The sequence below is a fragment of the Dermacentor variabilis genome, chromosome 3 (genome assembly GCF_050947875.1).
Source record: "Dermacentor variabilis isolate Ectoservices chromosome 3, ASM5094787v1, whole genome shotgun sequence".
Classification (NCBI taxonomy): domain Eukaryota; kingdom Metazoa; phylum Arthropoda; class Arachnida; order Ixodida; family Ixodidae; genus Dermacentor; species Dermacentor variabilis.
Window position 1 is genome coordinate 65,250,898 of NC_134570.1, and position 18,207 is coordinate 65,269,104.

General features: G+C 50.4%; 1 protein-coding gene across 3 annotated transcripts in view; it reads right to left on the reverse strand.

Moving 5' to 3' along the window:
* SK (small conductance calcium-activated potassium channel) overlaps positions 1–18,207 on the reverse strand; it is a 526,806-nt gene that overhangs the window by 194,260 nt on the left and 314,339 nt on the right. The gene's annotated exons all lie outside the window — the stretch shown is intronic.

The following is an 18,207-nucleotide window of genomic DNA, read 5'->3' on the forward strand; positions in this document are numbered from 1 at the left end:
CTCTTACCGGGGTACAGTGGACTGCTCAATCTCAATACGCTGGGGAGCCTGCGCAGTCGTCTAGTGTGTCCTCCTGCGCAACCGTGCCTGTCGCGTTGTGCAACGCCACGAAAGAAACGACTCCCCCCCCCCCCCCCCCCCCCGCAAGAGGAGAGCGCTAATGCAGAAACTCGACGCGTGACCTTATTGACCCTTCCACCCCCCCCTCCTCCTTTCACCTTTACCCGAAGAGACTCAAAGTTGTTTAAGAAGGACGCGTACAGAGTGCCTTGATCCGCGCAGATGTGATGTTGGGTGCTTTGTTCTGTAGTGCATCGCGAACGGTTCTCACGGTAAAGACCCTATAGGTCAGAGACTCTGTTTACCTCGAAATATATATACAGCGGAATGTGGAACCGGCGCACGTTTAGCACTCCGGGCTCGTCGCATCAGGCGTGTTTCTCGTGTAGTAGTTTCAGAAATGGGACCCGAGTTCGTCGAGCACGGGTCAACGGTGGGCGTCGTCCCAAGTTTCGCTCAGCGTCAAAGATCGTTACGTCTTCACGGGGCCGTGAAATTGCATGTACGCAACGATTGCGCTCCCTGCTGCCACTTCGAGTTTGGCGCGGTGTTTCTCGTGTGGCGCTGAAGCGCGCAGCCTTCTTAACGTGTTGACAGCGTGCACGTTTCTGTCTTAGTTTATTTTGCGGAGTGAATCCGGAGAGAAAATTAAAAACGATGGCTACACTTCTTGAAAGCGAGAGTGTTGCGCTTGGCACGTTACCCGGAGGAAGCTGTTTCGTCACTGGCTTCGCTTCGTTGTCGCAGTAAGACAGCACGAGATTCTTGTCGGCTGCGTTGGGAACCGTTGTTTGTAGAAATGCCTACGGGGCTACATACGACGCGGCGTAAATTCCGGCGGTACAAAAAATTAGTAGCCCGCTATGAGTGCGACCATCAGAGTAAGCACCCATTTTAATATGCACAGCGCGTTTACCGGCGCACACCGTAAAAAAATTAACACCCTTTGGGGCTTATGTTGTTCCACAACGATAATCGTCACCAGTCTTGCCCGCGTTTCCTTTTGTTTAGCGCTTCGAGCCCGGTACTTCCGAGCCACGAACGGCTTGCGCGTTATCAGCGCGACACAGCATTCTGGACAGAATAACACGGAGCGCCGAGTTGTCAAGAAAGAAAACTCAAGCAAGGCAGATGACTATTACAGCTGTGGGACAAATATACGCCCCAAAGGGCGCAACAGTTTTAAGTGTGCAGATGAAAGGGAAAGAAAAACTATAAAGTGCTGCCGAAGTAAATGTGAAGAGAGTGAGAGAGAGAGAAAGAAAACGAAAGGCAAGGAAAATAAGGATCCAACTGGTTTGCTACCCTGAACTGACGGAAAAGAAGTAGGAATTATCAATAGAATTTGGCAGTTTCGCCCTAATTGCGAATCATTGACATCAGTAAAAATGCTCAGCGTTGCGCTGAAGCTCCTCGGATAGTGTTTTATCTACACGCGGTCGCGACATGTTGGCACAACGCAGCACGCAAGGCAATCGTCGTGTCGCAGGAGAGACAGCGCCCTGGCAGCTACCAGGCGTCCCACAACGCTGGCGTGATAGGAGCAGTGACGTTGGAGGCGTCGTATCTCGATGGTACGCGAGATGAGACCGACGGCATGCAAACCGTCACCGTCAGTCAGTACGCAGTTAAATTTTAAATAGCGTTAGCTCATCGTTTAATATTCGTTCCGCTCAGGCCAATGTCACCGCAATCTATGATGTCATCGTAATCACGTGATGGATACTGCACGAGGCAGTCTCCATCATGCCGATGCGAAAACAGTAGGGGGTTTGTAATGTGACGCCCAGCCGGTACTACCGCCCATACAGGGGGAAAATAATACCCATAAGAAGGGAGGGAAGGGAACGAAGTCTGTCTCTCCAGACGACACCAGACTATAACTGTATGCCACTGTGCTTTTCGGAATCAAATATTCTTGCATCATAACCGCTGTGTTCGCTGTGAAGCCGTTGAAGCGTTGCTGCACTCCCTGTAGTCGACAGTCGGGTTAAAATTTCTTACCGCAAAAGTGCTTTCATTTCACAAACAAAAAACAAGCGAACACACGTCTGCCGAAAGAATAACACAAAAAAAAGGAAGCATTCCGTCAGTGGTTTCGGGTCTCTGACAGACGGGACAGGTGACAAAATAAGAAATCCGTGCGGCACAGCGACAGCTGCAGTGGCAGCAACGGTGATCGCCGACAGCAAAAGTAGAGAAAATGGAAACGAACCGGCGGTGCAAGGTTACTTGAAAAAACGGATGCGGCTTACGCTCTATGCTCAAGCACGAAAAACAACGAGAATAACAAAATACTCCACAAATAACTGACTTGTTCTACCACAAATTTTAGCTGAAGCGTCACCATTCTATCGCCACCTGGCGTTTTGTAAACTGTGAGACAGACGTACATACATCCGGAGAAATACGTTCCCATGCGTGAAGCCAGTTCTCGCTCCCTCAAAAAATCATAAAGTTTTGCTTCTGCATAATTCACCAATTTCTTCACCTATGTTCGATTTTCGTCGGAATCGCTGGCGCATGTCGACGTCTCTCGCCTAGCTGGCCTCAGTCTATCTTTAGCCGTTTGTATTATCGTGCAGCGCGCAGAGCACGCGTCTTTCACAGAGTGATTTAAAACGACCACATGTCGTTCGCCGCAAAGTATAAAGAACGACACGCAGAGCGCTAAAAGCCTGGTCGGCAGCAAAGAGCACGGCGGCTGTCACGACTCCACATTAAAAAACGGGCCTTTCAGAAAGGCATCGGGGTATCGACGTGTGCTGTGTGGGCGTTTCTTATAAAATCAGTTCTTCGCACAACTTTCAATCCTTCTTACTTTCTCCTGGCATAGCGTTTCTCATAAAACTTCATCCGTTGGTTCGGTTGTGGCGGCGGCAAATGGTTATGGATTTGGTTCCGAGTCAGCTCCAACAGTTCTGGCTTCGCAGCTTGCATTTCGAGTCTCTGCGTGTCTGACGCGCGTCACTATACGGCTTTGCATTACAGTATTATTCAGACAAATTAGAGGACGGATGAAATTACTACCGGCTGCTCGCATTACTTCATTTCCGATTTCCGAATTCACAACGAGTTTCTGACTAGTCACGGTAAAGTTACGCTTGCGTTAGTGCCATTACCTGTTTAGCACATCCCTATTTTTGCTCTAGTAGCCACGGTGGCTATTCGAAGAGGGACACTAATTACTGACGCGGATGCGAAGAGAAGGACAGACACCACGAGCGCTCGTCTCGTCTGTCCGTGTCTGCGCATGTGTCAGTCCGCGCACCTCATCTAACAATTACGTTATAGCGACTTGCCCAGGGAGAAATACTGTGGCTTTAGCGTTGTAATACAGCGCGCGGAGCCGCGGGGTCGACTCCAAGCTGCGCCAGCAGCGTTACGATGGGGGTGGAGCGAAGCAAAACTCGTGAATAACGCTATGCGTGCAAGTAAAAAGAAAAGTCAAATAGACGTTTTACCAATCCAATCCGATCCACGTCCGTAGAACCTCACTACGCCGTCTCTTACATCGCCGTACGTTGGCTTGGAACATCAGGCTCAATCAGTCAGTGTAAAAAAACAAAAAAAAATGAATCTAACTTCGCTAGAAGAATTGTTCTTTCTTTGTCCTCCTTGATCTTATTAATTTGTTGCGACCTCTCTTTATGAAGTCCCTTTGCCGGTTAGCGCTTCTCTGATACGCCTATTATGCTTTTCGTAAGTATTAAATGAATATTATGCTGACGTACAGTCATAATGAAACCGACAAACAATGAAATCAAAGAAAGCGTAAGGAAACCGCTTTTAGCCAGGCGGTAAGTTGTCTTTCTTTTCTTTTCACTACCATTGGTCTCTTCTAAATTTCCTTAGATTCCACTACTACGTCTCTCTGGCGTGAGTGCAGCGTCGTTTCGCACGCATTTCGAAGCGGGATGATCGCGTCACGAAGTTCTCGCTCCGGTCTGTGAGAGACCTTGCGTAAGGGTCTTTTCATCTGCCCCCTCACTCTGCGGGCTTGTGATCAGGTCAAACATTGCAGCTTGCTCTAGACGTATCTTGTGATCTTTAGCATCAGCACGGTATGTCAAGCCAGTGGATGGCGCATACAGCGCGGATCAACACAATAGCGTAGTCGCGACCCTGCGGATGCTCGTCTTTTCCACTGAATAACGGTAACGAGATACAAGGGCACATCCTCCCCCCCCCCCCCCGCCCCACCCCCCATCCTTTTCAACCGCGGTTGCTGTGAAAACAGGACTCGAAAAAAGAAGAAGAAAGGGAAGAAATAAGAAACTAAAACTCGAGCGCCTCTTTAGCCGGACGCTATAGAGTTAGCGATGGCCCTCGCCAGAGCTGCACCGGTTCACCCACACCGAGAGAAAGAGGATCAGAGCGAAGACAGGTCCGCGCGGGTCGTTAACGGCAGCCATGGTGTTTACGAGGAGCGTAACGAGAGGCGGATGTCCGGAGCGTTGCACAGGTGTGGTGCGCTTATGTAACGCCTTTGCTCATCAGAAGTAAAGGTTCCCGATCAGCGAGCGCAAGAAGGGAATGGCGTGGTTTGACGCGACATTTAAAGGAAGACCTGTTTACACCCGTGCGCTCATTATTAGCTCGTACACGCCACGCATTCGTGGTAAACTTGCTTCGCCACGTGTGCTGTTAGTTCATATGTGCGCACTCTCGGGTTGCTTTAACGGTTGCGTAAGTAAAGCACGCGGCAGCCTCAGGTGCCCGCTGGCATACGTGTGCAGTATGGCGCGCTCTCGGAGGAAACCGTCAGTTCGCCATGACCGCGAATGGGGCTGTGCTAATACTCTCGAGACTACGCAAGAATTGCATGTTGATAAACACCCATCCGCCGTCGCACATCGATTCGTAGATCACTTCTATTTCGCGGTTTCCTTAGGAAGAATGCAAAGTTTTAGCGAACGGTAAACGGTTTAGCCCGTCGCGAGGGCTCAGTGTTTTACGGTTTATAAATGAACCGTCGCTTAGAACTAATTGCAGACTTCAGAAAGAGACATTTAATTTCCCCCTACACTTTTCTGGACAGTTCTCTTTTACTGGAGAACGGGATGCTAGTAGGGAGTCCCCCTAAGAATGGACCATGCTTACAGGAAGCACCTCAAGAGAGAGACCGACCTAATGGATCCTGGAAAGGTTTGCCTGGCGGCATGTTCAGCATGCTACTCCAGATGGACAGGATGAAAAATGGCACTATGTGCAGAGTTCGCAACAACGGTACGCGACATGCACAAAACACGAACACTCAACTAAAGTGTCTCATCAAAACCGTGTGTCTCTAAGGAAACGCAAAAGCACCTTAGTTGCGCAAGATGCAAAGATGGGCCAAGGCGTGTCCTGGTTCCAAGGCTGACAGTTGGTGAATGTTTAAGTGCGGACATTAAGACCGTTCTTGATATATATATCCTACCAGCGCAGATTAGGTGGGCTACATCTTTCCCGCACTCATCACGCAGGGCATAGTGGCGACCTTATCCGTTTTATTTTGAATATGAAATACCTACCGTTTCTTTGGCACGTTTAAACGAATTCGGCGTATATGTGCCCTGTCGTGCCAGTTAAGGCCACACGGTAACTCGCACATAGGATCGCGCAGGCGAATAGGACGGTACTTCTTTTTCGAATCAGCCCATACTGCATGCTGGGCACCTAAAACTCAACACGGCGGCGTGGGTAAATTGCGTGCGTTAACTGTCGAGTGAGTAGCCTGAGCTGGCATATATGTAGCGCCATCGGCGACAACAAATTTGACAAAATTGAAGCCACATTTATGACAGAGCGCAAATTAAAGGCTACCGAAAGGTGCCGATGAAAGGGAAAATGACCCCTTTTTTTTACATAATAGCATTGTACTATTGAGCTTTCGACCTTTAAATCGACAACGCATCACGTGGTAAGGCTCTAACCATCGTTCATCTGCATTTCGGACACAGCGATGCGTGCACTGAGCTTCTAGAGCTGTCAGCCTCAGCTCTCTTCCATGACTTCAGTCTGTACCGAAGGCATATACGCCCACAAATACACGCTAAGGAAAGGCAGAGCCATTTGCGCGTAGTATGTTTTCTGTCGAACTGCGCGCGTATCACGTGAATCACGCATAATTTCGAAGGAATGTACTGCGCACATGCGTAAATTGATGCCCTTGGTGGCACCGAAAGAAGCCTGTGCTTGGACGCCTCTGACGAATTCGCAGATCCTCAAGCCCCGCCATAGTGCACCGAACTGGACGGAAGCTCGAATAGCCGCTAGGCGCTACGCATTTTTGATCAGGGGATTAAAACGAAATAATATCTCGCAAACCGGGCAGTCGAATGGAAGAGATCGGCTCTTCATTAATCTTTTCGGCGGCTACGCGTGCTCCTATTTCCGACGAGAGAGCGATGATCGAATCCGTGGAAGCATGCCGGAATAATTTATTCCACCGCCCGCCGCCTCTCGTCACGGCCCCCTGCAGCCGCCGGTCACTGACAGTACGGAGCAGCAGAGAAAGGCATCGCGCGCAACCGTCGCCGTAGATTTTCATTGGCTGTGGCGCTGCCGCACTGCTGAGGTCGAGGTCGCTAGTTCGGTGCCAGTCGCGTCGGCCGCATTTCGCTGGGGCTACATGCGGAAAGGCTAGCGTACTTGCGGTCATTGCACGCCATACCCCAGAATTTCACACACACACTGTGTGTGTGTGTGTGTGTGAAATTCTGTGAAATATATATATATATATATATATATATATATATATATACCATTACGCGCAAGTTTTGGGTAGTAGCAGGGTCCGGATATCTTGCAGACCATTGCAAAAGATACCAAAGCATCCCGAAGTTAGAAAGAATACGTGACCTCGGTATAGACATAAAAGGCTGAAAAGCGCATATTGAAATACGAGGCCTAGAAGTGAGCCCTGGTGCGCGAGCGTGATGGGCGATTTGACCGACAGGTGATGTGAACTGGAGTTTCGGCGCGAGCGTGCCTTTCATGCATGTAATCATTTGCGGAATGTGTGCGCGTGTGTGCATGTGTGTGCGCGCGCGTGTGTGTGTCTACGTGTGTTTGTGTATGTGTGCGACTTCTTGCGGCAACTAAATATGACAACGCGATCGAAACAGACCACACAAAAACTGCATGAAATAAAGTATCCCAGCTATCGCTGTCAACCTTTCCTGTCAGATACTTCGGTGCGCGTCAGGTGGCCAGGATTAGCACTCTTGAACTACACGTATTCTTTCATCGCAGGTAAAGTTTTAGCTCGGCGGACGCTTTCAGGCCAATTTTTCGAAGCTTTTTGTCTACAGCCCACAATATCGTTGCCTTCTCGCGTTGAGGATGAAAATTCGATCGAAACTCTCTGCCGGTGCGTGCAGTGAATCTTTGTATCGCAGCCTTAGGGCCGATTTACTCTCGAGCCGCCCATCGCCGCACGCCGCACCGCACGCTTGCGGTCGCGCGAAAAATTGCACGCATCCAGCACTTGTGCACAAACTACCATTTACGCTGTGTGCACAGTGTATACCTTACACATTGTAAACCGAAATTCGTGCACAAGTGTTTCATACGTGCAATCTTTCGCGCGACCGCACGCGTGCGGTGCGGCTTGCGGCGATGGGCGGCTCGAGCGTAAATCGGCCCTTAAGGGTTAAACGTGTTTGCTGCGGGACGCACCAGGTGCCTTTAGAGTTGCGAGAGCTTTTACCGCGTTCGCCTCTCTTAGCGCTGTAACCGTGTTTCGCAACGCCAGTAACAAACTAGTATAGTTCAGCAACAGAGAAACATCCACAGCGAAAGAGTATAGAGACGGCGCTCGACGGATGGGCTCAGTGCACAGGCCGCACTGCACGGTACTACACGAGCGAAGGCTACGTGTAAGCGAAATGACAGCAGCGCGCGCGTGCGGAACGCGGAAACGCACCTGCCGACGTCGAGCGCGCAATGTACACAAGCTTCAGCGAGTGCGTGCGTTGTAGTCGGGGCGTTGGCGCGAGCTACGGTGCCGCGCTAACAGGCCGCCCAGTTCGCAGCGGCGGCGAGGGCGGAGGTCGCGACGGATCTATACACGGTGGCCGCGCGGCTCTAGCCACACGCCTGGCTAGGACGGCTGGCTTTGCACTGGAGTAGAAGCAGCGTTGTTTGCGACAGGGCGGGCGCCGCAGGGAAGCATTGGCGCGACGTGGCAGAGTGGAGAAGGGACGTTAAATTGGAGCCTCGTTTCGCAGTTTTCGCGGTATTCGCAGTGGCCGGGAGTCCGGAAAACAGACGCAAACATACTTCATACTATGGCGACAGGGAGGCGCTATCAATGTCAGCGAACGGTGACAAAGTCGTAATAAGACACGTCGGAGGGTGCCGAAAGGTGTGAGGCAACATTGCCACGTAAGAGAGAGAGAGAGAGAGAGAGAGAGAGAGAGAGAGAGAAGAAAGCTATGCAACTCGCATGATATAAAAAATATCGCTATACTTCTAATAAAGAAGAAGCCGTGAGGTAAAATATGAACATCGTGGGAGGTATCATACTTGGATACAAAGCACACAGTCATGCTTATATGGATACACAGGGGTCCAAAATGTGCTCGTCTGGCCATGAGGTTCGGCTCTTCCACAACAGAAGAAGTCACTTCTTTCCTCTTGTTTCCGTAAGGAACAATCTGCCAACATTTAAAAGAGCTTCGACGGGGGATAGTTGCTATGACGTCTTGACTCTATAGCTTTCACGACTCGGGTGACGCACGCGGGAACACTGCCTCGTAAAGACGAGGTCTGCATACGTTTCCCGTTTGCCTGTCGGTGTCCCTGCATGTTTAATCTGAGCAGGCCATTTTATATGCGATCGAGACAAGGGCGGCGTCAACATCTCGGTTGAACCGGGGCGAATAACGAAGCTGATGAGCCTAAATACCACGCTTCACGCGATCCAATCCCATGAAGAAGTAAGCTATTATTATTATTACTATTATTATTATTATTTGCTTGAATACATATACACCGTTGAAAGAAAAAGATAGAACAAAAATGGAGCAAGTTGGCAACTTCCACTGGAAGAGGCACAAAGACTGCTTACTCTTGCGCTTATCAATTTTATGGCGCGAACTTCTTACAGCCGGGCTCACATGAACAAGTAAGATTGCGAATTGGACCATGCATGAGACAGGCTAGCCAAAACGGACTACGAGTCCAAGTGGGTCTGAAGTTTATTGTTATGACGAGGAGCCTGTTTTAAACGACAAATATTGTATGGCACCAACACTTCATTGTTAGGCAAAGCCGCATAGTCGGCAGATATCTGGAACTCCTTTGCGATTCTTAACAAATAATGAGCTCGTCCCAGCCAAATAAGGGATTAAGTGCTACGCTGACACACAGAGTGTCCATTTTAATTCGTTCGTACAAGGCGATAAAGATAGCAATTTCATATTTCACACTTTCGACATTCTGCGCGATGACGATTATGATAACAAAGCCGTATAGTGGTTCGTACAGGGAGAACGAATGCAAAGGGGACACTTAATTTGCTCTCGAGACCGCCTAATAGCGCTGTTTTTGCCCAGGAAATCCGTTTTTCGGAACCGAAGTTACGCAGCACGCATCAGCGAGTGTGATTAAAACTCACGCAACTGTTGCTATCGTTGACTGGGTAACGATTAGGCGGGAGTTTAAGCGATACTAAACGAACTTCTCGTAAGATGCATATGCATGTACAGTGAAATTGCTTAGGCTTCAGCTGAACAATACACTGTACTGTGTACCTGCGGCGCGTTGGTACCCTGTCCACAGGTACACAAACCCACTCCTCTCTACCCGCTCTATATCCAAGCCCCCTGCGTTTATGGTTCCGCAAGCCCATATTAGTCCGGCAAACTTTCCCGCGTCGACCGTCTTAATTTCACGATCCCCGAGCTGCAGCCGCACCGCGACTGAGCGGCGGAGTTTTCTTACAGCGCAGCGCGACTCTTCCCAGCAACCGCTCGCGGCAACAGCACGCGATATACCGCGAGACCCGCGATCAGCGCCGCGCGAAACTCGCAATTAGCCCGACGAGAGTGTTCCGCGCGACCGTCATCGCAGACGGGACCTGCGCAGCCTTCACTCAGGTTGGCCGGAACTCGCGATCGGCGAGTAGACGCGCACGCGTCTCCGCGAGTGCCGCTCGTCAGACTGCGCGCCGCCTCCGTTCGTGCAAGCGCGCGTAATCGCTGACCCAGAGACAGACACACGCACGCACGCACGCGCGGGCTCACGAACGAACCACTACGGGCCCGCGCTCTGCGCGCCAGCTCGTCACCTATACATACGCTCGTCCAGTGGAAAGGCACGATCAATCAGGCGTGCCCGGGTACCGCGGCGGACCCCGGACAGAGGGGGAGGAAAAAAAAAAAAAAAGGCGGAGGGCCTCTTTTCCAACGAGCGCCACCGCCTGCCGACGTGTGCTTCGCATTGACCCGCGGTCGGGAGCCGCGCCAGCTTATGGCCACCTATGTACCGGAGCCACCACGCACGGGCGGGTTGGTTCGCGGGCCGGTGGCTGCCACCGCTTGCGCGCTCGCCCGCGCACCCGGATCGCCCCGCGCGAAAGGACCAGTTGCGCCACGATCGGTGTGAGCGCTTTTAGGCGACGAGGGCAATTGGCGCGGAGTACGCGCCGTCGGCTTCTTGAAGAACGCCCCCCCCCCCCCGCTCCACCCCCCTCCTAGAAACCGGAGGAATCTGAACACGGCACACCTCTCCGTATAAGGCGTTTGAGAGGTTGCAGCCTTCGCTTACCGTACGTAGCAGCGAAGGCTGCTACGCACTCTTTTTCTTTTTTGATGCTACGGATCCGCCTAACTTAGAATCGGAAAAAAAAAAGAAGACACTATATTGAAAGTGAAAAAAAAAAACAACGCTAAACTGGTGAAAAGTACTAAACTTCGTTTAAACGCGAAGAAAGGGGGTTAAGCTAGGGGCCTGATTTTTATTAATCATATAAGGAGCCAACAAACATTGACACTAACGACAACATAGGGCAAATTACTTGTAATTACTAAATGAATTAACGAAATGATAAATTAATGGAAATGAAAGTCGACAGAAAAAGAAAACCTGCCGCAGGTGGGGAACGATCCCACGTCTTCCCATTCCACTTGCATTTCCATTAATTTGTTCCCTGTCTTTCCTTTGCCTTTCTTTCTCTCTCTCTCTCTATCTATCTCTCTCTCTCTCTCTCTATTTCTCTCTCTCTGCATTAATTCGTCATTTCTTTAATTCACTTAGTAAATACAAGTAATTTCCCCGGTGTTGTCCTTGGTGTCAATGTTTGTTCGCTTCTTATGATAAAATTCGTTTAATCATTCGTTATGGTCATTCACAGACATTTTTCTGTAGAGGTGCCGTGAACGGCCACCTTGGTCTATATAAGTCGCAGCAACAACGATCCGCCCCTCAGTAAAGCAGCAATGTTTCTGAAGTTTCTATTAATGAAGTATTCGCGCAACGACTGCGAGCGATTCGGTTGCCGTTACGCATTGGTTCTATCAGGTGTTGTCGTTGCCACGCGGGTATATATAGGTCCGTATCATCGAAGTGTCTGAAAAATGGGGCATAAAAAATCCCTCGTCAACTATTTATGATTTTTTTGAAATTGACTTTGCCTTAAACAATACCGCAAACGAAAAATCAGAATTTATTTGTGTTAATACGGACAGCCGGGAAGGAGCGCTCAATAAAAATGGGTATTTTACGAAAAAGTAGTAAAAACTGGCCGGTACTGTACTTGCCGCTGGGCTACCGCGCGGTTAGTAGCAAGGACGACACTTAATAAACGAGTAGGTGTACAGGCCAGTGGTTTCCCTCGGCCCTCGAACAGAAGTGGGGCGCAGTCTAAACCACGATGGTCCTGCAGTTACACTTACGCTAATCAGTATTTATAGGCGTTGTGCCATCTTTTGTTAGTCATCTGGGCTTGCTTTGTTTTCTTGTTTCTTTGTTTCTAGACTTTATGTCTTTATGTTTTGCTTTCGTGTATTTTCTTCTTCTCTTTATGTCAACTAGTCCAGCAACAAGGAATGATACGTTACGTTTCTTCTATAGTGGGCTCTGCTTTCTGTTCTCTTTTTGGCCTTATTCGGAGCAGGCGTTGTTGTTGGTATTTGATTGAATTGGAGAGAGAGAGAGAGAGAGAGAGAGAGAGAGAGAGAGAGAGAGAGAGAGAGAGAGAGAGAGAGAACTTTTGTTGGATTGAAAGTTTAGAACGAAACCCACCAGAAGGACCGGCTACATAGTCACGAACATTTAAAAGAAAATCACGCGGGTCAAAATGTGTGACAATATGGAACAGCAGCGAGGGCGTAAAAGAGAAAGGATCATCAAAATATCCGTTAGTGAAGAATAGTGTGAGATGGAACGAGAAATAGCAAGGGCGCGGAAGCTCACTCTGCTTATCTCTGCTTACTCTGGGGAAAGAGAAAAAAAATAGTTCAAAGGAGAGGGAGAGGAGACTGGGCCAGCTTTCAACAGTGCGCAAACGCAGAGGTCCCGATAGTCTACAGACGAAAACCAAGCGACGTTTCCGTAAACAACAGGATGCAGAGGAAACCCACGATGTTAAAAAAAACTGCCATTTTGTCTGATTTGATCATCGTTTGCTAGGACGCTGAGGAAGAAGCGCCCCCTAATGCTTGCACTGAATACGACTTCAATAGACTTTCATGCCTTCAGCTACAAGGCACGTAGTTGGTTCATGGACTAACCCTACCTATGCGTCTCGCGCTAGGGAAGATGCTTTTAATCTTTCTAGGAGACATTGGTCTCAACGAGATACTATAACATTTACATCGTTTGCTGCGTGTTGTAGCGTGTATATATGTTGTACGTCATGCACTTGCGACGTGCACTGTACGTATAATCACATTTCTCAGCGTATCCATTGTTGCGTTTCGCCTGCGACACGCGGTTTTGCCGGCGCGACTGCGGCGGGGCGGCAGACATTTTGGCCCGTTCGTCGTCGCCGCAACGCTCCCCGCCAGGTGTTTCCAGGCGTTTCCAGGCATGTTCCGATGCCACGTGTCTTCATGTGCGTGTGTGAGTGTATGTGCCATTGTGCCCAAACCGGGCGATGCGAAAGCAGGGGTCACCCTCTCATTCCAGTCATTGTGCCCGAACCAGGCGATGCGACAGCAGGGATCACCCTCTCATTCCAGTCATTGTGCCCGACCGGCAGCGCTACGACAGTGTGCGTCACCATTAGCCCATTGTACAATCACGTGCTCGTCTATTGAGGGGTCCCTTCTTGCCCTCAACTGCGAGAGTATAAAAACAGCTGCCCCCGGACGCCAAAAGGAGGGCTCCGATTTCTTCTGTTGAGTAAAGTGCTCTCCCGCCTCTCTACTTCGGTCAACCTGACCGCCAACTCTTTGCAATGTTAAAATAAACAAGTTGTTTTGTTGTTACCAGTCGACTCATGCTTTGCCGGGACCTTCGGATGCTTCCAGTTGTACCCCAGGCCGCCAGGCCAACGCTACCCTTGGGGCTTGCGACCCAGGTACAACCACGGGCGTCAGCGCCGAGTTCCCAACAACCGATCGCGCCAGCGGTGCGATCCAAACAACCGATGCCATCGGTGGGATCCAAACATCTGGTTGGCAGCGGTGAGATCGCCTCCGACTTCAAACAACTGTCTGCCAGCGGTGAGATCGCGACAACGGAGGCCAGCAGCGATGAGATGCAGTTGACTGTATGCTGAGCAGCTCAACGACGATCCGGGAGCAGTGCAACGAGCCCTGTGTGACGACTGGTTGCCTGCAGCGGAACGACTGCGCGGAATTCCTGCCTGCGAGGTTTGGTGAGTGCGGGACTTTCTTCTTCTGAGCTTTGCCAGGCTTTTGTTAGTGTCAGAAACAGAGCTGGTAATTGTGGTTGTCGTTGCTGCCGGGTTAGTTTGCGGCAAGACAATAGTAAGCAGTAGAGAAAGCAGCATTCAGAGCAGCCATGGATTTGAAGTCGTTGCGCAAACCGAAATTGTTGGAGCTTGCAAGAGAGTTGGGTCTGGATGTCTCAGACAAACTCAGAAAACCTGAACTGCTAAAGGCTATTCTTGAGTTAGAGGCTGAGGATGACGAGCTGTCGGAATGCCTTGAGACCATTGAAGAGAGGGAGACTGCAAAAAGAGAAGAGCGTGAACGTAAAGAACAGAAAGAAAAAGAAGAGCGTGAACGTAAAGAACAGAAAGAGCGAGAGCAACAAGAGCGTGACCGTCAACACGCTTTGGAAATGAAGCGTCTTGAGGTAGAGATGGAACGCGCTCGTAATGGAAGTCAGGCACACGGTGCAGGAGAACGCGTATTGTTCAAAATGACTGACCTGATGCGGCCGTTTAAGCTTGGAGAGGACATTGGTTTGTTCCTGGTTAACTTTGAGCGAACGTGCGAGAAGCAGGGGTTCTCTCGGGAAACGTGGCCACAGCGCTTGCTCACTTTGTTACCCGGCGAGGCGGCCGACGTAGTCGCTCGCTTGGATAGAGAGGAGGCAGAGGATTTCGACAAAGTAAAATCGAGTCTGCTAAAAAAGTACTGGCTGTCTGCGGAGGCGTTCCGTCGGAAGTTTCGGGAAAATGAGAAAGGCAAAAGTGAGTCATATACAGAGTTTGCGTATAGGCTTATATCGAACATGCAGGAGTGGCTCAAAGAAGAGAAAGCGTTTGGTGACCACGATAAAGTTCTGCAGTGCTTCGGGCTAGAACAGTTTTATAGTCGGTTACCGGAGAACGTGCGATACTGGGTCTTGGATAGGCCAGACGTTTGTACGGTGGCTAAAGCCGCTGAGCTAGCCGAGGAGTTTGTGACGCGTCGGGCTCGTGGAGCTAAGGACGGTCAAAAGGGTGAATTTGGCTCGAAGTTTGAGAGGCCGAAGTTCACACCCATGAGAGCAAAGGGGAACACGCGTAGTGCGGATGCGAGTGGAAGCAGTGCGACCGAACCTAAGGAGACGGCGGCAGCCGAAGCCGAACGCAGAAAGCGGTTCGAGATGAGGCAAGCGCGCGTTTGTTATACGTGCCAGAAGCCGGGTCACTTTTCGGCGCAGTGTCCGGAAACAACACCAAAAGTTGTGTTTTTTTCAATAGGCAGCACTGACGAGAACATGAAGCTTCTCGAGCCTTACATGCGAGACCTCCTCGTGAACGGGAAAGAGTGCCGAGTGCTTCGCGATTCCGCAGCTACGATGGATGTAGTTCACCCGTCTTATGTAGAACCCCATATGTTCACGGGCGTGTGCGCATGGATCAAGCAAGCCGTGGAAGCTCATAGCGTGTGTCTGCCAGTAGCAAAGGTGCTTATTGAAGGACCTTTCAGAGCGCTTGAGACGGAGGCGGCAGTGTCATCTATGCTGCCACCCCAGTACCCGTACCTATTTTCAAACAGGTCCGATCACCTCCTGCGCGAGAAGGGGCTTTTGTTTGGTGAAGCTAGTGTTCAGGCCTTAACCAGATCGAAGGTTCGGGAGCTCGCTGCAAAGGCGGTAGTTGCGGGGCCGACGTTATCAAACAACGAAAAAGGGTCAGAGGCGCAGCAAGCTGATATTCAGAGCACGCCCGAACTGAATAAACTTGAGTCTGTAACGTTAAAGGCACCAGATACTGGAGAGGAAAATCCCGATGCGGGAAAGTTAGAAGAGCTATCTACTGATTTGCTCATCGCGCCTACGTCAGACGGACTTGATAGGTTGCTAAAAGTCAGCCGGTCGGCTTTGAAAGCCGAGCAAAAGAAGGATGGTAGCCTAGAAAACATACGCTGCAATGTCAAGGAAGGTATCGCCAGGAAAAATGCGCGTTTTGTGGAAAGAGGTGGAGTCCTGTACCGGAAGTATCTAGACCGCAGAGGAGTGGAGTTCGATCAGCTGATCGTGCCTCAATGCTATCGTCAGGATCTGTTGCGCTTGTCGCACGGGGGTTCGTGGTCCGGACACCTAGGAGTTAAGAAAACTAAGGACCGTCTCTTGCAAGAGTACTATTGGCCAGGGTGTTTTCGGGACGCAGACCATTTCGTGAGGACATGTGACACTTGTCAGCGGGTGGGCAAACCAGGGGACAAATCAAGGGCGCCGTTGAAATTGGTACCTATCATAACGGAGCCTTTTAGACGGCTCGTTATTGATACAGTGGGACCTCTGCCGGTAACAGCCACGGGGTACAGACACATTTTGACTGTGATCTGCCCAGCGACAAAGTTCCCTGAAGCAGTGCCGCTTAAAGAACTCAGCTCAGTTGAGATAGTCAATGCACTACTGTCCATATTTGCGCGAGTTGGTTTTCCTGCGGAAATCCAATCAGATCAGGGCACAGTGTTTACTAGCGCTTTGACGACAACTTTTCTCGAAAGGTGTGGGGTAAAGCTGCTACACAGCTCAGTGTACCACCCACAGTCGAATTCCGTTGAGAAGCTCCACTCCGTCATGAAGCGCGTGTTGAGAGCATTGTGTTTTGAACATCGAACTGACTGGGAGCTGTGTCTGCCTGGGGTGATGTTTGCTTTAAGGACCGCGCCGCATGCGGCTACGGGGTTTTCGCCAGCTGAACTGGTGTACGGTCGCTCGCTTCGATCTCCGCTTCGCATGCTTCGAGAATCGTGGGAAGGTAGGGGCGACGACCCAGTCGTGGTGGAGTACGTACTTAAGCTCCTCGAACGCTTAAGAAGGGCACAGGAGTTGTCAGGTGAAGCAATGACAAAGGCCCAGCAGAGGGCCAAGGTTTATTATGATCGGACAGCCAGGGCCCATCGTTTTGAGGTGGGCGATGAGGTCATGATATTGCGCACATCGCTAAACAACAAACTAGACGTGCAGTGGGAGGGCCCAGCACGAATTGTTCAGAAACTGTCGGACGTTAACTACGTGGTAAGTCTGCCAGGAAAGCGGAAAGCACAGCAAGTTTACCACTGTAATCTGCTCAAACCTTATAGACAAAGGGAAGCAGTGGTGTGCATGATGGTAAACGTTCCTGAAGAGCTTCCGGTCGAGCTTCCGGGACTAGGCTCAGTGACGAACAGGGAAGACACCGGTCAAGTCATTAGTGACCTTATCAGTAAAGCACCGCTGTCGCCCGAGCAGAAAACCGAACTACACCAGCTATTACAAGAGTTTCAAGGTCTGTTCTCTGAGAGGCCTGGTAGGACTTCTGTACTTACTCATGATATAGAACTTACCTCCCCAGAGCCAGTACGATCCAAGGCGTATCGGGTGTCACCCCGCCAGAGCGATATTATGGAGGCTGAGGTAAAGAAAATGCTACAGCTCGGTGTTATTGAGGCAGGTGAGAGTGATTATACCTCCCCTTTGATTTTAGTTGAGGTACCGGGCAAGGAACCTCGTCCTTGCGTCGACTACCGCAGGCTTAATTCCATCACTAAGGATCAAATTTATCCGATCCCTAACATCGAGGAGCGCCTTGAGAAAGTTAGTAGCGCTCAGTTTATTTCCACCCTAGATCTTGTCAGGGGTTATTGGCAGGTTCCACTTACAGAAGAGGCTAGTAGGTATGCGGCGTTCATTTCACCAATGGGAACATTCCGTCCTAAAGTGTTGAGTTTTGGTTTGAAGAACGCGCCATACTGTTTTTCAAGCCTCATGGATAAAGTGTTGCGGGGACAGCAAGAATTCGCTTTACCGTATCTAGACGACGTAGCGATATTCTCCGCATCCTGGTCTGAGCATATGGCACACTTGCGGGCAGTGCTAACCCGCCTGCGCGAAGCGGGCTTGACAGTAAAGGCTCCTAAGTGCCAGTTAGCACAGGCCGAGGTTGTCTACCTCGGTCACGTGATTGGTCAGGGTCGTCACCGCCCCTCTGAAATAAAGGTGGCCGCTGTGCGAGACTTCCCGCAACCGCGCACGAAGACCGATATTCGGTCGTTCTTAGGTGTCGCCGGCTACTATCAGAGGTACATCCCCAGGTACTCTGATATCGCGGCTCCCCTGACGGATGCTCTAAGAAAGTCAGAGCCTCAAACAGTCGTCTGGGACGAGACAAAGGAAAGAGCTTTTAGCGCCCTAAAGAGTGCCCTAACAAGCCAGCCTGTGCTACGATCGCCAGACTATACAAAAGGGTTCGTTGTTCAATGCGATGCTAGTGAGCGAGGCATGGGCGTTGTACTGTGCCAACGGGAAAATGGAGAAGTAGAACAC